At 33.1% G+C, this 22,097-nt stretch overlaps 1 protein-coding gene across 3 annotated transcripts in view; it reads left to right on the forward strand.

The window, feature by feature from the left end:
- LOC149080175 (glutamate-gated chloride channel-like) overlaps nt 1–22,097 on the forward strand; it is a 261,050-nt gene that overhangs the window by 82,277 nt on the left and 156,676 nt on the right. For all 3 annotated transcript variants that reach the window (XM_089239210.1, XM_089239211.1, XM_089239212.1), the window contains one exon: nt 2,436–2,548. The gene's annotated coding sequence lies outside the window, so the exon portion shown is untranslated. The remainder of the gene's footprint in view (nt 1–2,435; nt 2,549–22,097) is intronic.

The following is a 22,097-nucleotide window of genomic DNA, read 5'->3' on the forward strand; positions in this document are numbered from 1 at the left end:
ATGGCAAAAATATAAATATTCATTTTAGATAGTTGTCAGGCTCTATGTTTTTCTCCGCAATTTTAATAAGAATTAGTGATTGTGCTTATATACTTTTGACAACATTTTTGATCAGAATTGGCGATGTTTATTTTACTCTAATTAAAAGACCTCAATTTACCAAATTTTCTCAATAAAATATGGTAATCTGATCATTTGAATATTTTTTTTCGTGAAATACGTTTCTTTTTACTTTAGTTCCCCACTCTTCAGCAATCTTAGCTGCAGAAATGATCGAATTGTCTTTAAGGCAATAAATTACATTTTTTGGCAAAATTTAGTAATATCCAGTAGGATCGTTTTAAGAGAGGACAGCATTTTCCTCTCATGGTGAACTTAAGTATGAAGGTGCAATATTTTTGAGCCCATTATTGTTAATACTAATATCTATTACAACGGTTGGATAACTTCTTTTTGAGTTAGAGCTAAATTATTTAGTCTGCCTGCGAACCATCCATACCATCGTAGCAGACCATAGGTTGAGAATTGTCGATCTAAATTCATTTGCCGATACATGTACACTCATGTAATCCATATGTGTGAAATTGATTTTATACGTATGTACGTATGCGGTCAATTTTAGGGAAAAGAATTCCAAGAATTATTCATTTTTTTAGTTTATGATTCTTTAGGTGAAATTTAAAATTCTCAAACCTCGCTAAATTAGATTTTCATTTACTGTTGTTCTTTCCTAAAAATTTCTTTTGAACCATCTCGTGAAAATTAAGATGTATCGATAAAACAGACGCGTATGTATACTTGAAAACTAGAGTCTCTCCGAATGAAGAGAGACTTTCATATGAAAATAATATTATATATTGAATATAATAATTTTAATAAACCAAAAAAAATGTCCGATTAAAGTGACAAATTTCTTGGAATACGTAATAGCCATACCTTTCGAAACTAAAATTTAATTTCCATATAATCACTATTTTCTTACATTTTACAAACAAATATTTTTCAGTGAATGTTTGTGACATTCTTAAAAAACCAAACCATCTGTGGAATGCATCTGTATTTGCAAATTCAATTAAAGTATAATATTTAAATATTATACGATAATGCGGTAATGCTTTGGTCAACTAACTGCTCGAAGATTCTCTTTATTGAAACAAAATTGACGTGAACACCGATTCAATATCAATGCCACCAGCCTCAAAAATATTTTTACGAAATAGATAGGCAAATAAATGCAAAAAAAAATTGCAATACGAAACACATTTTTGAATCACTTTGAATCTATAATAAATATCTTCAACACAATAACTTTATTGTTATTCTAAGGAATAACGGCTGTTAGTAAAATTACTAACTTTAAATAGTAATACTGTAATTAAATTATTTTATCCGTATACCCCGATTTCAGGTGAATTTAACCTGTTATTTTCTATTTTAACATGCGATTATATATATATTTGTTATTTATTTTACGTGACATTGATATGATTTTGAATTTTATCTTTTTGTCCTAATTTTACGTCAATGACTAGCACATTTATTTTGTATTTATTTTCTCTATATATTTTACTTTCTTTCTCCTAGTGTTAAAGAAGTGACAATCCTTATTCAACGAAAATTTTAAATACTGATTATATAGTTACAAAATCGACGTAACCTAGACGAAATCGCAACTTTTTTATTTCTTTGACGAATAGTTATATTTCAGTTTTATATATTTTCACCGAACTTTTCCGTTTATTTTAACTCTTTTATATTGCATCAAGGATTTTTTTAAAGTCTTCTTTTACTAACTGCTTTCATTAAAAAAAAAACGGCATGCGCACAAAAAAGTCGTCCGATTATTAAGCTATCAGTGATTTTTCAAATCTTTCAAAAACTGCCAGTCATCAAACGCCTTGCTCAGCCATTCTCGCCCAGCAATATAATTTGCTGTTCTCTTTGCGTTTTTTATGACCCTTTCCCTGTACGTCTGGTAGTTTTCGTCATGCAATTTTCATGCAAAGAATCGTCCTCCGAACTGTCTGTAATCGGTAATTATCAGGGCGCTACCGCTAGAAAGCATGCAGCGATAATAGCAACTTTCATACATGGCATGCGTCTAATTTATCGATACACGGAAGGCTGTGAACGCTCTGGCTTTTGACAGCACAAAATAAATGCCTTCTACGAGCTGACTTTGCTCTTTGCAAAAGGAATATATTCGCGGACTCTTAAAGTTATGTAAACTAGTCATTACATGTGCGATTTCTTTGATGCTTTCAACAGAGATGTCTTTTTTTGCGTGATATGCTAATGAGATACCTTCATATAATGGTTATTGTTTTTTCCTCCTTACCGCTGCTTGGTTCTGTGTATACATATAATTATACAAACAGTATTATTCTCTAGTTTTTATTCGTAAAATCAATACTTTTACTTTCATTTCATTATAGATAATCACTCTAAAAGCAAAAACCTGAAAGAAGCGGAGACTTGAATTTTTTCCTTCATCCGCTTCTTTTGGTGCTGGGGTGGCCGAGAAGGCGAAAACAACATTGGATCCAAGGTAGGATTATACATAATCACTTACCTTTCTTATCAGTGAAAAAAAACAGTATTGTACAATTTATAAAAGAGCGACGGTATATGAAGTATCATTTGCATTTCGTGCAGATAAACTCTTGTTGAGGGGATATAAAATACTTGTATAAAATTCTTGTTCTAGTATTACTTTAAAAAGCAGTAAAAGCATTGGTTTTATTACGCTACGGAAATAGTGCTTCTTTGGGAAATTTAATACCTCCCGTGAAGAAATTTAATTGCGCTACGAGGATTTGAAACTAGAGCAGTACTTATTCACTCCCTAGTCGTAACACTCAGAGAAACACAGATAATTGCACATGGTTCATTTAGTCTAAGAGTTCTTTTCTCTTCGATAGAACCACCTTTACTAAGAAAAATAATGAAAACGAAATGTACTTTCTTCGTTATGCATGTTTCGCAGGATTCAAAGTTTTGTACTGTGATTGTCGGCTACATTGCAACATGTGATATGACAAAGGTCGATAAGATACTCGCCTAAAGTACCGAAAGATGTTTAGAGGTGTTGCTATTTCGACTTGGCAGAAAACTTTCCTGACACAGGGGTACAATAGACACGGTGACATGATCGCAGAAAAAAAGAGTCCCCGATCGAGGTGCTAGCTCACCAACCTCTCGATGAGTATAAAAAACAAGCTTGCCGTTCGGAATCGGCAATAAATTGTAGGTCCCGGTCTAATTAGCCCTCGTGTGCCGAAAATGACCGTGGCGCTACAAAAATGATCAAATGATATGCCAAATGAAGTATACATAGTCATCAGAAACGTACTTATTGAGACCGCATCTTCAAATCATATGTAGTTAGGCAAACATATTTGTAGTTGAACTTTTAACAGAAAAAGAGTTTTAGGGGCACATACATTTCAACAATAAAACTCGATATTTGTATGTCAAGATGAAGACAATATAACCCCAACAGCCAGATATTTGCACTTGATCATTTTTAGCGAAATAAGACTGTTCTTACTTCTTAATTAATCTTATTTTTCATAATTTTTAAAATTCTATCACTTTCTGCTTCCTGTTTTTTTTATTCCCAAGAATGAAAATTTTTGTACTCGAGTGAAAGTGATGAAAATAATATTGTCGTGTTATTTTCATTGCTCTTCAGCAGCATTTCGGCCTATAATGGTTTCATCATTTAGTGTCAAATAAACAAGAAAATAGATTTGAAATTTTTGAAAAAAAGAGTGCATACCAATTTTATTCACTTTTTTTGTGCTTTTAGTAAACTTCAGATTATTATTTATTTTGATTGTCATTTTGTTTAATCATAAATATGCAGGAAAATTAATTTTTATATTTTTAATTGATATTTATTATCTTATATTACAACAACATTTTATTTTACTATTTGTGTTTCTTCAGCACAAGAACTATAGATACCTACTGGGGTCATTTTGACTCTATCTTTGGAATTTGAAGTTTCTGATTCTTCTCGAATGCGAAGGTTAGAAATAAATGTCGTCATATAGTTTATGAAGTAAAGGGTGTTTACATTTCAGTTTTGATTTCAATTTTGTCTGGAATAAGAGCTACCGATCAAGTGTGTTTACATTTTCTGTGAATTCTTGTAAAGCAATATTTTTGTTTCGCGAAAAAAAAATATTAAAAAAATATTCCGGTATGGGGAGACGTGGAAAATATCAGCTTTCTAAGCTATAGCATATACGTTTTGCTTATTAGCATCACAGAAATATTCTGATGTTCTTGTACATACTATTGTAGAATTTTATCAAAATGCGTTTAAATGTTAGCATCCATCTTTAACCCATCCATAATGAAGCGCCGATTTTTACCCTAGCTTGAAATAGTTTAGCTATTTTTTCCTTTACTAAACAGAATTTTATTGTTACGCGTGTTCACGTAAAATTACAAAATATTGCGACTAGAGGTGCTTATTTCAAACCATTTTTAAAAATTGGATCCTTAACTAAAATCACCTTGTGTATATTTTACATGTAATTATTATATGAATAAATTTATTTATATAATTGATATATAAATATTATACACGGTAGTTATAAACAAACTGTCACTACTCAGGCGTATAGTATATAGGCGATATATGGACCATGGACAATAGTTCACACACATCTTTTGGAAAGTGGTACTTTTTTTCCATTTTTTTCACAGTTGTTTTTTCCCATGGTCCACATAACGTATATACCAAGTTCCAATGAAATACGTCCACCACAACGGGAACTACATAGGTCGGAGTAGTGTCAGTCCAATGTAGCACCCGTCGAGGTGGACGTATTTCATTGAAACGTGATATATACGTTATTTTGACAATAAGAATAAAATAACAGCAATAAAAAGTGCTACTTTTTCACCTGGTGGTCAAAAATTTAACTTTTGAATATTTCTTTTCCCCATGGTCCATATAAATATATCTTATATATACTAAGTTTCATCAAAATACCTTCATCTGAATGAAGGTAAGCTACATACGCCTGAGTAGCGTAAGTATATTTATATCACCACCCTGTATTAAATCCTCCATCAGATATCAAATTTTTTTAATCAAATACAATATCTTGATGAGTTAACTCTTCACGAGTCCTTTTTAAAAAAATATATACTCCATAGAATCATATTGATATCACCTTTGTTGAAATATTATTTGAAAATACCACTGGTATATATATAGTTCATTTTTAATTATATGTTTATCACAAAAAATATTCTTCTCTGATTTTCACCTTATGCAGATGCTAATCATTAATCAACACACTTTTCTAATAACTCGCACTTTTGTATGAAGTAATTAATTCACGTAATCACACACGGAACGTAAGAAAATTAATAAGAGATCTTTCATAACCTGCCAAATCAAAGGCAACGGATTTTCGAGTATTGTTGTGGAAATAAAAAATAAGCTATCTCTTTGAAGATGAAATACGAAGGGTTCTTCAGTTGTTTTTTATTTAATTTTTAATTTTTTTTGCGCTTTATTCTTCCTTAAATCTGCAAAAATATGTTCACCGACCTTCTTTTCCACCGTATATTTATTATTTTTTATTTCGTTTTATCTCCTATTCTTTTCATGCTGCAGTCTTCGTCCACCATCCGTGCAGCCAAAGTGATAGCTTTTGGAGCTTCGAAAAGCTGCAATGAAGAGATTGAAGTTTCGGAATCAGAGTTCCATTGAAAGTTCACAGTTTTCTCACGCCTCCCATATTTCGCAGTTCTTTTCTTTTGTATTATTATTTTTTTTTCCTCATCTCCACGATACTCGCATCTCTCTCTACATATTCTTTTTTCCATTTTCTCTTGTGTGAGGGTGCTGGTATAAGCTGCGAGAGCGATATTTCAACAAAATGCTAGTGACAGAAGGAGGATTTCAGTGGCAATTTCTTTCAATGAATATTCATATTCTTTACGCTTCTTCTGTGGAAGATGGAACCCAGTGAATTTCAATATTTCAAATTTATATGTATATATATCTACGTTTCTTATACTACTATCACTTCAAGAATTTTTCTATTTCTGTATCTTATAAATACAAAGACAAAAGTATTTTTTCCTCACTATGGGATTCCTTAGAATCGGATAAACAACGTGGAACCGTCTGTCAGTTACTTGGTCTGGTGCACACCAACCTAGAGTGTATAGTAGAAATGATTCCAAGTAAGAAAACGTAAAAGAGTCAGTTTATACAGTATTTTAAATGAGAAACACTCAGAGTGGGCGTGATGGGACAAGAAACGAAAAAAAAGCACAAAAAAACGGAATATTCGGTTGAGAAAGCAAATTTCAATGTGAATCTAATACATTATATGGAAATCGTGTTTTCGGAATACGAATAATATATTGCCTAAAAATTGTATTTTCTTTTATGTGGCAGTGAATGCGTTTAGAATAAATTAAAAATTCTTGAATAACACGATATACTGTCAAATACTTTCAATATTCTGTTACTGTCATTTCAATCACCGCCTTTTCAATGACTTTTAGATATATTTTTTTACTTTAAATTGCTATTTGAGGCAATTCTTTCAGCTTTCCCAAAAGTTAAGTATGTGATGCAAACTCGTGAATTGTTAGGCAGTTGTAATTTTTCTTGGTTGAAACGTGAAAGGCAAAGCTATAGCAATACGCACATAACCATATATGGGTCGAATCGCTATTCGCTATGCAAAAATTATATAAATCGATCATTATAAAGAAAAGTCTGATACTCTCATGGGTTATGGTGTTCAAAAAATAAAATGTTTTCAAAGTACTGATTTTAGTAAATTAGCTTCGGCATGACAAAAAAACATTTGGAAGTATTTCCATGCTTTTATGTTGATGGTATTATCAAACCAGATGATTCGTCAATGTCGTTAACATTTTTTTTCACTATCCTCTTATATTTCTCATATATGACAAAAAAAATTCGAACATGTAAATTTATACTCTGGAGACGTTTCCTACATAATTCCAGAGCTATAATATTCCTCAAAACAATAAATCGTATCATTGGCCAGAGGTAATTAAAAGTAATAGTACAGTAGTTCCCAGTCGGGGGTGCGTTCAACCCTAGATGTGTGAGAGAGCATTTTTGGGCGTGCGAGATGGAAAAAAAATTACTACATGTTGACTGATTATTCAGGAAAATTAAAATAATGATAAAAATTGAATTTTTCAGTTCCTAAAAAAATATGAATCATACCAATATTTTGATGCCTCATCTTCTGACTTATGCTCGCAGAATTGTGTCAAATGAGGTTTGCGTTGTAAAAGTTCCTTTTTCGATTAGCGATTGTACTTGTTTTCTTTTTTGGTGGAGAAAAAAATACCATTATTTACCTAAACTTTTTCGTAGTTTGTTTACATTGATACCTCGTATTATTAGCATGCTGTGCTTAGATTTGATACTGTCGTGAGCACACATGACTTGAGAAAAACGTCAAAAATTTCAGTCAAGTGTCAAAGAAACATTAATTTATACTTGTGGCTAGAATCAAAAAGTAAAGATTATTACACATTATTAAACATTATTCTATGAATGTTTTTTTACCAAATCTGAAAAAATGTTTAACAATAATACTTTTTTTTTAGTTTCGTTTTTGAATTAATTTTCAAAAAAATGAAGCAAAAATTAAATATCAACCATAGCCAGAAAGACATTAAACAATTAGTAAAAGAATTCACGAAAATTAATTATTGGATAATTAATGTAATCAATTACAGAAAAACGTTAATTTTCTAACAGATAAAAACGTATCCAAGAGGGTGCGGGGAGGTTTTATTCTTTATGGGCGTTGTATAATATTTTATCATGGGTATATATTGCTTATAATTTGTGTTAATTGCATTTTTAATTGGGTTGCTGTATTTTTGAAATATATGACAACCATATTTTTATGGGCATCTTTTTATCAGCCACCTCGTTGGGCATTTTGTCTGTTGTGGTGTTGTATTTGTATAAGGTAAGTAGCATTTCTCTGGAGGTGCGGGAATGAAAAATGTTTGGGAACCACACACACACACCGTGATAGTACCATCTGTTTGGGTGCGAGTAACATTGTTGTATGTGACTGAGTAACAGGGTGCATAGCAAACAGGGTGTGTGTCATTTTACTGGTGAACCGTTGATTCTAGAGGTATATTTCCAATTACAAAAAAGTTTCCAAATAGCGTGTAGTAGTACTCAGATATATCATTCATGTTTCAAGGGATTATATAGTTATTGAATTAAAAAAACATTTTTTTGCAGTCCACGTGTACCCCAGAGTCCAAAAAGGTGTTGTCGTGTCTCTCCTAATGCCTACTAAAGCAATTCCAAGTTTACAAGTGCCAAGATATTCGAATTCAAAAAACGCTGGAAATTTGGGAAAGAACTGTGTTAACTGCGGAAAAACAGTTTTACCAGCATTTAACGCTGTTCTTTCCCAAATTTCCTCCGTTTTTCGTATTCGAATTGCGCTTAGAAACGTGGAATGTTTTTACTGGGCATCAGGAGAGACAGGGCTACATCTCTCTAATCAAACTTTGGGGCACACGAGAACTGTTTAGAAAGTTAATTTTTTTTATTTTGATAACTATACAACCCCTTGCATCATGATTGGCATACTACACGTTATTTAGATACTTTTTCTAACTAGAAGTATGCCTCTAGGATCAACGGTTCGTGAGTAAAATGACATACCCCCTGTTTGCTATGCACCCTGTATATAAGAGGCTCGACCGGAAAGCTAGCGTCGAGTCTGCAGTTTCGTTTCCTGAGATTGGCAAAGGTAACTTCTTTTCCTATCGAACCTGAGGCAACCACCGATTGATGGTGTCTTCTCGATATGATATCGTGTATGTCTCCTCGGTGTTGAAGAAAAGGACGAAAGTGCATTACGACATGTGAACAAGTATCACACCAAATGGAACTGAAACGGGTATAAACATTCTAGCACTACTAGTACTACTACTTTACCATGCACCCCAACTCCTGTCATATCACCACACAACAATTTACTACCGATCGACTCGGAAGCAAATGGAGAATAAAATCGTTCTGGGAAAATCATTATAGTATACTTTCGTACTCGTTTCGAGCATGGAGGGGACCTTTGTTTGGGCAAATTGAAAAGGCGCCATCTATCGTTGTTCACCTCACGTTCGAAAATTATTGCTTCTCGGCAGGGAATCAAACTGTGGTCTCCCACTTGACAGACTGGGATACTGACAACTGTACTACCGTGGAAACATTCTATATAGTATTAGTGATCTATACGTGCTCTAAAGCAGAAGAATCGTTTCTTGTCAATCGAGCACCTTTTTGTCAAGATTTGATTGCAGTTGGCACCATCATAGAATATACACACCAACCTTGGAAGGAAACCTCTCCACAGTGGCAACGTTAAAGAAGAATGGGGGACCACCCCTCCCACGAAATTTTTTTAAATTCAAATCGGTTTTCTTCAACTTTAGAAAAAAATTGTATAAATCTGATATTCTATATCAAACTAGCAGTAATACCTGGCACAGTCCGGGGTTTCTCCATATGCTGAGAGCATTAAAAAATTGACAAACCATTGTTTGGGAATCAAGATAACCAAAGTAGACATTCCAAAAGTCATTGTTGCTGGACAAAAAATGCCCAGCAACAATGACTATTGGGCATTCGCCAAACTCTGACGAAATTTTTAAAGTAGCCTGTCGTTTACGCTGTGGCCTATTTGGTACATGTACAAAATTTGACAAAGATTGGTATAAAATTTTAGATTTGTAATAGAGAGCATTCAAACATACAGACATATAGAAAATCAATTTTATGTACTTACATGTCGAGTTTTTCGTATTGTAACGCTAATCTGTAATTGAAATTTAAAATTTTCTGTATTTATGCAAAATATCTCTAGGCTATGATAAGTTATCTTATGTCAATTGTTGTAGTCAATCAACAATCAATAAGTTGTCTTTTTATGTCAACTGGTTGATTTATTATTAATTTGATATTTATTCTTGGCTCGATATTCATTTTTTTGGGATGCAGTCTTTGTATGATGTCATTTTGTACTCGATGGGATTATGGAATTCAAAGAAATCCTTGAACTTATGGAATTCAAAGAATCTTGAAGAAAACAGACTTTCGTAGTTTTTCCCGATTTGCGTAGTTCCTTATTTTTTGTTAGAAATCTGAAGGGAAAAAAACTACGGAAATTCCGTAGTAGTTCGAAAATATGGCATAGAATATGACAGAAATATCCTCTTAATTGCACAACTTTATGTATAATTTGTCTTTGGAGAACATAGAATATCTTTTAGAGGAAAGTATCTTTTGCTAGTCCGAAACGATCTGTATCTCTGGTCCCAGAGGAGGGTTCACGAATCGTGACCTATTGTTTTTATTCCCCTATATACGTTCGACTTCTATGTATGATAGATAACTAAGTTCATTGGGGATTGTAAAATTACTCTTGCGTGCACATAGTGTGCCCAGAGAGTATATAATATATCGTACAAAAATTAATTTATTTTTATGCCCTTGTATTCTCATGTATTTTCCTCGGCCAAACAATATCGAATACATAAATACGTAACTTTTAAAAAACAATATATGGTTCGTGTATAAAGTTATATAAACTTCTATTTTATAACAAATGAACATAATTATAATTTATATAATTTTTAAAGTAATACACAATAATTTAGTTGCTGTTAATATGTGATATTTATGAAGAATGTTGTGCATTAATTATCATATTTATTAAACGTGGAGATCCGAAGTATACCGTGTAGTTATATCACAAGAGTAATGCGCATTTCCGCATAGCATAATTATTTTATAATGAGGATGTCCAACGATTAAACTTTAAAATTATTCATTTTTATTTCTTTTCGAGTACGTTTTAATTTATAGTGTGCGTTTGGTGTGTGTGTTACATAATATTATCCATATACTACACGCATCATCCCTTTAACCAACTTGTTAACTTTTAAAAGCAGACACGCCTGTAAGTAGCATATGCTTCGGGCTATAAATAAAATAGATAATTTAAATCAGCAAAGACTCGCATAATAATTGGAGTAAACGTTTGTTAAAAAATAAATAACAAATCAAACGCAGAGGAAAATCCAGTCTTTTCGAGAAGAAAAAAAATATATAAATAACTAAATAAAAACCAAGCTCATCAAGCATTCGTTCAGTTTTTACTGCGTTAAGAAGAGAAGTTATACTTAAAACAAGAGAAAGAAAAGGACTTCGTTAAAAAGGTAAAGCCTTTTTCTTCTATGAAAAGCTTAGCGCATTTTCTTTTGATGCACTTTCCATCGTAATAAGACATCAAAGCTGTGGCCTCTGGCAAATACCTGAAATTCCAGTCCGGCTTATCAGGAAAAGAAGGACGAGCAAGTAATAATAGGAATAAAAAAAACACGAAAGCTCCTTTGTCTTTTTCCCGCCGCATATATCCATCCACCGTTATTCCGAATTTATATGTTACTTTCGCTGCTCTTTTCCCATCGCAAATGTTCTGTCTTTCCACTACCTTATTTTTGAGAAAATTATTGTAAGACCATGTTTTTTGTTGTTTGTTTTCGTTTTTTAAGTATATATATATTATTTTATCTATACGACCACGCTCGTTCCGTATGTCCAATCCTCAAAATCAGCTTGTGCCTCTTGGGAAAGTAGAAATACAAAAATAAATTGAAATAAAACAAAAAGCTTAAGGAGAAAATTACAATGTTTCTAAAAGTCAAAGATTACAATTATTGTGGCTTTAGAAGAATAGTAATGTAGACGAGAGAGGAAAAATATTTATCTTCTATACGATGACATATAGTTAGACAATGCTAATTAGATTAAGTTACATGTCGGATTAATCGAGTTAGAACAAGATACACTGTATAATAAATTTCATACAAGATTTGTAGAAGTATATAAGCTTTAAAGAACCATATAGATAATTGAATTCTTTATTTTTTATAGCTTTAACAAATTTGTATCTCAAGTGATAAAAATAAACATGGTTAAAATCATTTATAAAATGTTCTTACAAGGCTTAAACGACAGATTTAACAACAGATATATTTAGATATTGTTTCTGGAATTTAAGAAAATTATAGTAAATGCTTGTATTTTAGACAAAACGCCAGTCAATGATAAAATTTTCTGTCAAAACTACTGTAAATTATTTATTTACGCTGTAATTTTTTTTAAACTTATTTAATAATTAGAAATTTACACTATACACATATCTATTATTCTAATTTATCAATAACATAGAGTTGCAATATTCTCAATACAATAGTAGTAGAATTATTCAATAAATCTTAAAAAAGTATTTACTAATCACGTGTGTGTATTCGTTATACGGATGAAAATACAATTTCTTTATTTTCAAAGACTTGATTTACGCTTGTAAATCAATAAATGCATTAAAAGAGCATAACTCAGTGCAATCAAAATAAAGTAAGAACTCCATGGATCAACTCTTTCTCCTTTTCATTCCGAAAATTGTATTAAATCTAATTTCACAGTTGGTGGATTTCTCTTCCTGTCATCCGTTAATTTGTTGCGGAAGTGAAATTAAGCTTGGTTTCGAGTTTTTCTTCCCTTTTTGTACTTTTTAGGAAAGCGTTATATACATATACTCTGATAAAATTTCAATTATGACTTCATCAACTTCAGATGCGATGTGAGAAGTGTTGTGATGATACTATTGATCTTTTTTCGTACTGTTTCCAACTGTATGGATAACAAATTCATTTTTATGAAGTTCACGTGTGGCAAAATACGGATATTAAATTTACACTTTTTTTGATACCGATACATATCTTGTTTGATTATGCCTAAAGGGGATATTCGTTTCTCATACATTATGAGATCCATGCTAGTCTGTTTAATGATGAGCAAAGATGTGAAAAAGATGTTTATTGATGGACCTTCAACATGGACCTACCCTGATTATCCGAGTATCGCGTTACCCGAGGTACTTTTCATAAATCGATTTTAAAAGTTAGGTGCATTAATGGAACATATGAAACGCCTTATTTTGCGACAAATTGATTTGCAAGCGTTTCAAAATTGAGTTATATCGTCCTTGGGATAAATCAGAAAGGTGGTAAAAGCTGCAGATACGGCAAAGGTTCTTTGTTATCGATTAACTTGTCAACAGGGGGTCGATACAAAATTTGTTTTAGGGCAATGAGAAAATTGGTTCCCAAGTCTCTGGACTATACGAATATTTTAAACTTGATGACTAATGCTCGTGATTACCATGAGATGCTCCCTGAAACAACAATAATATTCAATGACAGAGGACATCGAAAGACTATTTTTCAAAGTACTGTTAGTAAAGTAATATCCGAAACATTATAAATTGTAAATTTTTACAGTATTTCATACAACTTTATATTCTATTCATTACATCATTCATTTTTATAGTACTCACAACTTCACCATATTAGCATAATACCGGTGTTTCACATGCAAATATTCATCATTATAGTATTTTGCATGTGTGTGTGCGCGCACAAGCACGTATCTAATAAATATATATTACAGTAACATGTAAAGTATTTTCTATTGTACCTATTAAAGGCATTTGCTTAGCGCACTAATGTTTCCGAATCGGTACTGATATGATAAAGAGGCTATCATCTGAGCTTACACTAAGCGTGGATCCTCGTTCCACCAATCGAGATTTCACAAGACATCGTTTCATTTTATTGTACAGTAACTGGAAATTACTTTTGTTTGAGTGTAAGTTTACCATTTACGGCTTTATTAATTTCAGTTAACAACAAAATTCTATAAGTTCCGTATTATCTGAGGTAGGCCCGGCCCACATAAGCTCAGATGATCGAGATCCTGCTGTATTTATGATTGAAAAAAAAGTGACGTTTTGTTTGTCCACATTTTAACTCTGGCGGAACCATTTATGTCTCACGAAATTTGGTCGACGCATAAATCTGTAATTCGGTAGTGGTTTTGGGATCGTCCGTAATTAAAATATTTCTCCCTGCATAAAACTAGTATTAACAAACTATACACGCAGAAATTTCGCGGCTGCTAACGCATTTCTATAATTTGCTGCAGTGCGTCCGAGTGGGCATCCGAGCATTCCTTTAAATCTGAAAGTCTTAATCAGTGTCCAGTCTCATTTATGTATTTACGCGACTGTGAAGAATTTGGTGTTGGTGCCTTCGTCGCCCTCTTTCGTGTGATTCTTTGTCTCAAGCCTGCTCCTCTGTCAGATTCAGTAATGAACATTTCCTGTGGGCACCCTCTGTCACGTGCGGCAGGCCTCAAGGGTTAAATCAACGCATCATTAATCTTCCAGACTTTTCTCCCCAAAACAGCCAAAGCTCTGCTGCCTTCAGAGAAGATAGAACTGAGTCGAGCCGCGTCGCCTCGTTTCAATGTCCTTCCAGTTCACAGAATTTTTTTTTAACATTATGAAGCCTTCGTATAACTACTTTTTTTCTGCTCTCCTTGGAATATTCTATTTTTCTTTTCACAACCTCTTGAAGAAATTTTTTCATCATCTCTCTCTCTCTCTCTCTCTTTAACATATGCATTTACGTGCTGTGCCATTAAAGAGATTTTTCTCTTCTTTTTTCGGAGCTTCACTCTCTTTACTTTCTCCAAAGAAACATTTTTTTATTCGGTTAAGTCTCAATTTTTTTCTACATTACTCAAGTTTAAGCAGATTAATTTAGTTTAGAATCAAGCGAAAGTGATTTTTCCAGCACTTCAGTTTTAAGGAAATATCAAAACGCTGCTGCCTTAAAATTCTACATGCATAATAGGCGCAGACTAGAGGAAAATCAAATTGAGCCATCTGTAGGCAAAAAAAGCGTATAAGTTATGTTTCGTGCAAAATAATAAACATTATATTCACAACAGCCTTTTGCGAACAAACTATAGACAATCTGCTTTTACATTTTACTAGAATGATATCAACGAAGTCTGTGTGTATTCCTTGGTATCCACGTATAATTGGGGGGGGGGGGGGAACTCCAATTTGTTTGCAGAAAGAATCCGTCGAGTAAATAATGTAACTTCGTTGAATAAACATTCAGAACATGCAAAGTTGAGTTTTTGATAATATAAATTTCAAAACAAAAATAAAAGATATAAGCACTGGCTTGCCTGGTAATCCTAAAAAAAATTCACGTCTTACGCTCTATAGCGTTTTCAATCCGATGTAATGCTATGAGGTTCAACTCTGCATTGTTATGAATGCTAAAAGTTACATATAACAACTTGAAAATGAAATGAACTTTGCCTGCAAATATACGTGAGATTTTTTTAGAGAGAAAAGGTGTTATCTCGACTCTTGTTATATTTATTTAAATAAAATTAATTGGAGTTGTTTATTGAATGTGAAAAAATATGCATATGACATGAAGAGACGCTTCGGCACCAAATGATGTATATCGGAAAGAGAACTCATTTCTTCAAAACTTAAAAAGACGGCAGAAATGAATAACGCAGCTAAAACTTCATTTTGAATTCAGCACGCGTGAATTTTCTGATCCAGATACAGGGTTGAAAGACATGAAAATGTTAATGTTAATTATATTGTTTCAATGGCATGCTAAGATTTTGAATCCACCACCATAAGCTTGTTTGACATTCAGGTGAGTTACCCGGAATTGGGTTATTTGCACCCTTTTATCGACATAGTCAACCAGGAATCGTGATTCATTACTTTAGACGGCCTCTACTGCATGTGGAAGATGGTAATACTCGTTACCTGAATTGATTAATCGTTTCTTGTGTCTGATTGAGAGCATGATCACTTGGTTCAATCTTTCCTTACTGAATCACTGTTGATATATACCCAACACTATACGTCAATAAATGGCTATAATGGTAACACCATTTCGTTGTGGGATTCCTCGTTACTATCGTATATGTCTCTATTGCCTAACAATTCATGCTCTGCTCACATAGTTGGCTAGCCCATGTGTTGCTTCTGCTCGGTGTCTGTAGATGTTTGAGTCAGTTTTGATACATCCTTGAAATTGTCGAACATGAGCAACCAACAAATGTTGCTGTTTCCTAACTTAAATATTTAAAACTGTCATCTCGGTCATACTACATGTAAGCAGTGGATGTAACTTGTGGACAGCACGTTTATCTTTTCCTGGGACATAATGTATCCAAGCTCATAATGTATCCAAGATACCTGTTTAGATAAGCTGCCTGTTTCGAGGATCACATATGTTTCAAAGTGTTCCTATTGGAAACCTCATTTGGCATATTTATTGGTATTACTACGGAATAACTAATGCTTTGAGTTGAGTCAATTTATCATCGATTGTTGAGTCAATTTATCATCGATTGTTGAGTCAATTTATCATCGATTGTTGAGTCAATTTATCATCGATTGTTTATAAATTCCCCACATCAATTAAAAATTTTTTCCATAACATCAGTATACACATAGAAAAATTTGAATGTTGCGAAAATATAATTTATTTCTCTGAAATTATGAACGGGTGCGGTAGCCCAGGTCGATAAGATACTCGCCTAAAGTCTAAAGTACCAAAGGATGTTTAGAGATGTCGTGAGTTCGATACCCGGTTCGTCCTTGTCAGAAAAATTTCCTGACATAGGCGTAGTAGTGTGACATGACCGAAAAAAAATTGCTACCGCAGGCAGTCCCCCCATCGAGGGGTTAGCGCACCAACCTCTCGATGAGTATAAAAAACAAGCCGGCCGTTCGGAATCGGCAATAAACTGTAGGTTTCGGTCTAATTAGCCCTCGTGTGCAGAAAATGGCCGTGGTGCGACAAAATAATCAATAATCAAATTATGAATCAATATCTGGCTCAAGAATGAACATATTTCCTACATTAATTTAAACCTAAACGCAGTGAACCTCAGCCATAATTATAACATAAAACAGTTAAAACCAGAATGATTGAAATATACCTACTTATTAATTTGAGTCGATTTTAAACCTCTCTCTCCATTGAACGCATAATACGACAGCTAAATTTAGCGTAGCGTACTTCATCTAAAGTTACTTTGGTGCTGAAGCTTTGATAAAATATGAATAACAGCCAAGAGAAAAAAGTTGTCATGCCAACCAGCTCTTAAAAAGTTCCGGAAACAATGTCGTTCAACGAAACATGATTTCAGTTCGTGTTGAAAAGTATGAAAAAAGCTCACTAAATGCATCTTGCAAGATGAGAAAATCTCCCCCCAGACTAAAAAAACAATACTTCATTTTTTGGAAGATCCCTTATCAGACGTCTACATCTGAGTAAACATTATGGTAATTCTGTACTACCCTATTCGTTCGAAAACATCTTATCTCTCGAGATGTTCCACTATTTTCAGAATAATGGTCCTGTTTCAGGAAGGGAGGATGGGTGTTCGTTAGGTTTTTGCAGTTTTGTTGAGGAATTACCGGAAACATTTCCGAAAATATCCGGAAAGTGGTAACCGATTTATTCCAGAAACAGGAGAAGGTAATTTGCCAGCAGAATCAGCTCAAGCTCAACGGGGTGGTTGGTGCAAAAAGAAAATATCTTTTTCCTCGATATCCCTCCGATGATAATCTTTCTTATCGATTTCTTTCATATCGCGATGCGAAAAAGATTACAAGCTAATCTGCTTTCCTAACGGTATTGCTATATTGGTGATACTGATATTTTTCCAACTTTTTTTCAAACCAAAGTTGACACGCCCTGACTATGTCACTCTAAATTATAGCATCGAACACGCATCTATTACAATACTCGTTTACAAAATTCTGAAACAATTTATAGGACATGAGAAAATGTCATTAATATTATAAATGTTTTCATATTTTTAAAAGATGTACTATCTAGGTAAAAATATCACGCGTTTAATGTTTGATGGTAAAGGCAGTTGCACTAATAAATTATCAACACTATAAATATTCTTGGAAAATAATTGCAGAACTTTCTTAAATGAGGAAATTTATTTAGTTTATTAATTTTTTCCACGAACACGCACGAATATATATATTTCGTTCAGGTAAATATATTTTAAACATAGAAATTTGCGTCGAATTGTGTTCTAAATTTAATTTATTTGTAAGAAACTCTATAAGTTTAATTAAAACTAATCTATTCATGTCATTTACCGCGAAAATAAACGAACAGTTTTTACGAATTCATGAATGCACTGCGTAAGAATTTTTATTGAAAGATATACAAAGCTATTGTAGTATTTCATGTTTGTGGGTATTATATTTAAAATAATTATTCTAGCAAAGGCTGCTTTGAAAAAGCAGATACTTGAAAGTTTTGTCAGCACTATACGCTTACAAAAAAAATATAACATATCAATTTAAATGTGTTGAATAATACATAATAATGAATATTTATTTATTCTACCCCAAAGAAAGCCACAATTTCTTTTGAATTGAATTTTGATTTTATTGGCGCAAGAGCCGATTTTTTCAAACTACGCCAAAGCAAAGGAGAATAAAAGTAATATAAAGTTTTTCTCGTCATATCAGGAAAGTAAAAATACGTATGTTAAAACTATGATGCGCGAAACGTAAAACAACAACGTAGATTGTAAAACACTATAATTTGTCGTAAAAACCACTGTTCTTGATTAATTTAAATATGCGAGATGCCTCGCAATGGTCAGATAAAATGTCACGAATCGAAAGAAGACTATGACCAAAACTGATCGTAAAATGCCGACGATGATGTGTACCATTAAAAACATGAACATCCACTTTAACAATATGGGAACACTTGCAGACTTTCTCATAACAAAAGATATGATTGTGTGAGGTGACTATGTCCTATGCGCAACCAGGCGACACATAATTTGTTTTATACATTTGTTAGAGAACATTCTGTAAGAGCAATACAAATACAAATACAACGCCACAACAGACAAAATGCCCAACAAAGTGGGTGAGAAAAAGATGCCCAGAAAAATATGGATGTCATATATTTCAAAAATAGAGCAAACCAATTAAAAATGAAATTAATAAAAATTATGAACAGTATATACACGAAACACAATGTTTTACTGCATTACACAAAAGTTCAATGTAACTGAATTTTATATTAACATATTCAAAAAACTAATAATCCCACACTTGTGCTGTCATCCGCTAATCGAAAAGTGGTCATACCAACAGCCTTTATAGTTCAAAATACCAACACTCAACAACGTACGTAAGCAATGTTACGGGGATGAAAACAATTAATGGTACTTTAAAGTACCGTCAGTACAGTCGTGTCCATACTTGGGGCACTTTTGAACTTTACACTGAGAAATCAATCCCTTAATGAAACGTTAAAATTAGGAAAAAAATATCAACATTCTGAAAAGTGTCTAGGCTCGTTGTTTGTACTGATAATTTGAAAATTTTAGGTGCGCATTTTAGTACCTAAAAAATGAAATGGCGTTTGTCCCCAAGTTAGGAACGGGTACCCGAACTTTGGATAGTACAGTTTTTAGGTGTTGTCTCAATGTTTAAGTGCCTTAGTTTAAACTTCGTGCAGGTTAAATATATTTTTAAAAAAGTCCTAAGACAATACAAGACTGAAAACGGTCAATAAATCATTTCATCAAATGAACTTAGGAAGTAGGAAAACTAGAAAAAATTTAAAAAAGGAAACGTGAACAAACTTGGAAAAACGTTAATGTGTAGCGATTTTAGCTGACACGAACAAATAGAGAACAAAACATTTTGAAATGTTTTAAAAGCTAGAGGGCAAAAGTGTGTAGCGATCTGTGCGGACACTGAGATGTTTTTTTGCGCAATTCTTTTTATCTCATTTATTGAAACTTCATCAATGTCATCGATATCAGGAAATGAGAACACATTTGCTTTACCCATGTAAGTTCCCATAAAATGTATTGTGATCAGCTGCCATCTGAACTAGCAAAATGAAAAAGGTTGTTCACATCGAGGAATTGAATTATACGCGATGTACCGCATGTATACAATCAATAACATATATAACGATGACAATTCATTTTCTAACTTGGGACAAGTTAGTTCTTGAGATATGATCGTTTAAAATTGTTTCGTTCGACAAATGTTTGGGAATGCACACGGTATGGTCAGATAATTTAAAAGATATCGTCAGATACTCCCGTAAAAAAAGTGATGAAATTCCGTATACTAGGGAAACTATACTCCACACATTCTTCGTTTTTCCTCAAAATCAAATTTTGGTTGTAAATTGGTTTTTACAACCAAACCCTTCAAATCATCCCGAGGCTATTTGGAGAATCAATCGACATGTTAAGCCAATTGTGCTTGTATACTATTGAATGGATGTTTTCATATAATGAATAGAGACAAATCAGAGATTAAACATCAAATGTCGGATGATATAATGACAATGCTTTTAATGTGACATAACTTTACACGGAACGTAAACTTGTGCGTTAAGTTTCTGGTGTAATGACGTCGTCGTTTCCTAATGGAAATGCCCCTTCAGCAACTACACAACTTGCTTAATCGTTTCGTATGGAAGGGTGTGACATACCATTCGCTCCAGCGCTTACACTTGTGCCACAATGAATATGTTGAGTCAGCTATTCTCTGCTTATCAATCACTACCACCGTCGATGGGGGAAACCAATGTGCTCTTATTTTCTAGTTAGTGCTCGGCTGGCGTGAGGAGTAATCATTTTCCTATTTCTTTGAAGACCAAAACAGAAAAAGAACATTAAAACAAAGGGAACATGTATGGCAGATATATTCTCTTTCTTTCCTTATCATTATTTTATTTTTTTTTCATTTTCTGCCCGTGTGTTTCCTGCAATACATTTTTCTTTTGTTTTGTTTTCAGACTTAGTATTTCCTTTTCCGCTCTGTTTCAGTATGAGAAAGGTATTTACTTTTTCTTCTTTAGCTTAGGTTTCCCTTTCCCTTACATTGTTGATGTACTTTCTCGGTAAATTGCTCTTTGAATGTTATCGCACTGATGTTATCTCCAGAAAAAAAGAGTGAAAAAAAGAAAAGAGAAATAGTTAGAAGCTTACGAAACAGTATATACCGTGCGAAAAAAAACGAAAAGTAAGAGAAAAATAAGTAAAAAAATAGTCAAAAGATAGCAAGCAGTAGCTTTCCGAGTTGGAAGCCACCGCTTCGGGGCATAACGTATGTTTAGAGATTTTGATTCTCGAATCTAAAGAGAAAAGAAAGAAATATACTTTTTTTTGTCGTTACTGATTTTTTTTTCCATTTTGTTAAAATTGAATTTCTTATTATTTTTGCGATGTAATTTCTCATTGATGTGGCTGCAGAAGTATTATATTTTTGGATCGTTTCTTTTCTCAATAACCTCATTCTTTGAAATTATATGAAACTATATAAAGCCTTGAATCGTTATATTACTTATAACTAAGGTTCTAGATTCCCTCCTTGGAATTTATTTATTTCTTTTTTAACTGATTTTTATTGTGTGTTTCCTGATTCTAATCGAAAAATGGTCATTGTGCTAATAAATTTGTTTTTCATCTTTCTTTACAATGACAGTTTATGAGTTACTAGAAATTTAGACTCCTGTAATTCGAGGCTCCAACGGTCATGATTCAACCTTGTCTGAATACAACTTTGATTGAAATTCCTATATTTTTATAATTTATGTTCACAGATTTCTTTTGATAAAACTTCTCTATTGCCATCCCGGATGCAACTTGGGTCACCGATTTGGAAATTCTCATTGACGAATGGCTTAGGTTTTCTTCTGCGGTGGTCGAAAAAGCGAATAGAATGTTTGGTTCCATTCTCAAAAAGCGTTCTTCCAAAGTAATCCTTCCGCTTTTCCGAGGCTTAGTTCATCCTGGACTGAAGTATGCGTTTAGGTTTTGGAGACCATACTTACAGAGGGACATTGGCTTGGTCGAGGGGTGAAGAGAAGAGCCAAACGTGCTCTTAATGACACACGGGGTTTAAGCTATAAAGAGAGACTTGATATTTTGAAACTGTTTACATTGGAAGAGCGCAGGTGTCGGGGGGGGGGGGGATATGATTCGAAGTATTAAAATTTTGAACAGGATGGACCACGAGTTATTAATGCACCGTCAATCAACTACTTCGACAAGAAGACACAAG

This window comes from Pholcus phalangioides, unplaced genomic scaffold (genome assembly GCF_987345545.1).
Source record: "Pholcus phalangioides strain wild (caught in Gottingen) unplaced genomic scaffold, Ppha-v1.0 ptg000011l_1, whole genome shotgun sequence".
Taxonomy (NCBI): domain Eukaryota; kingdom Metazoa; phylum Arthropoda; class Arachnida; order Araneae; family Pholcidae; genus Pholcus; species Pholcus phalangioides.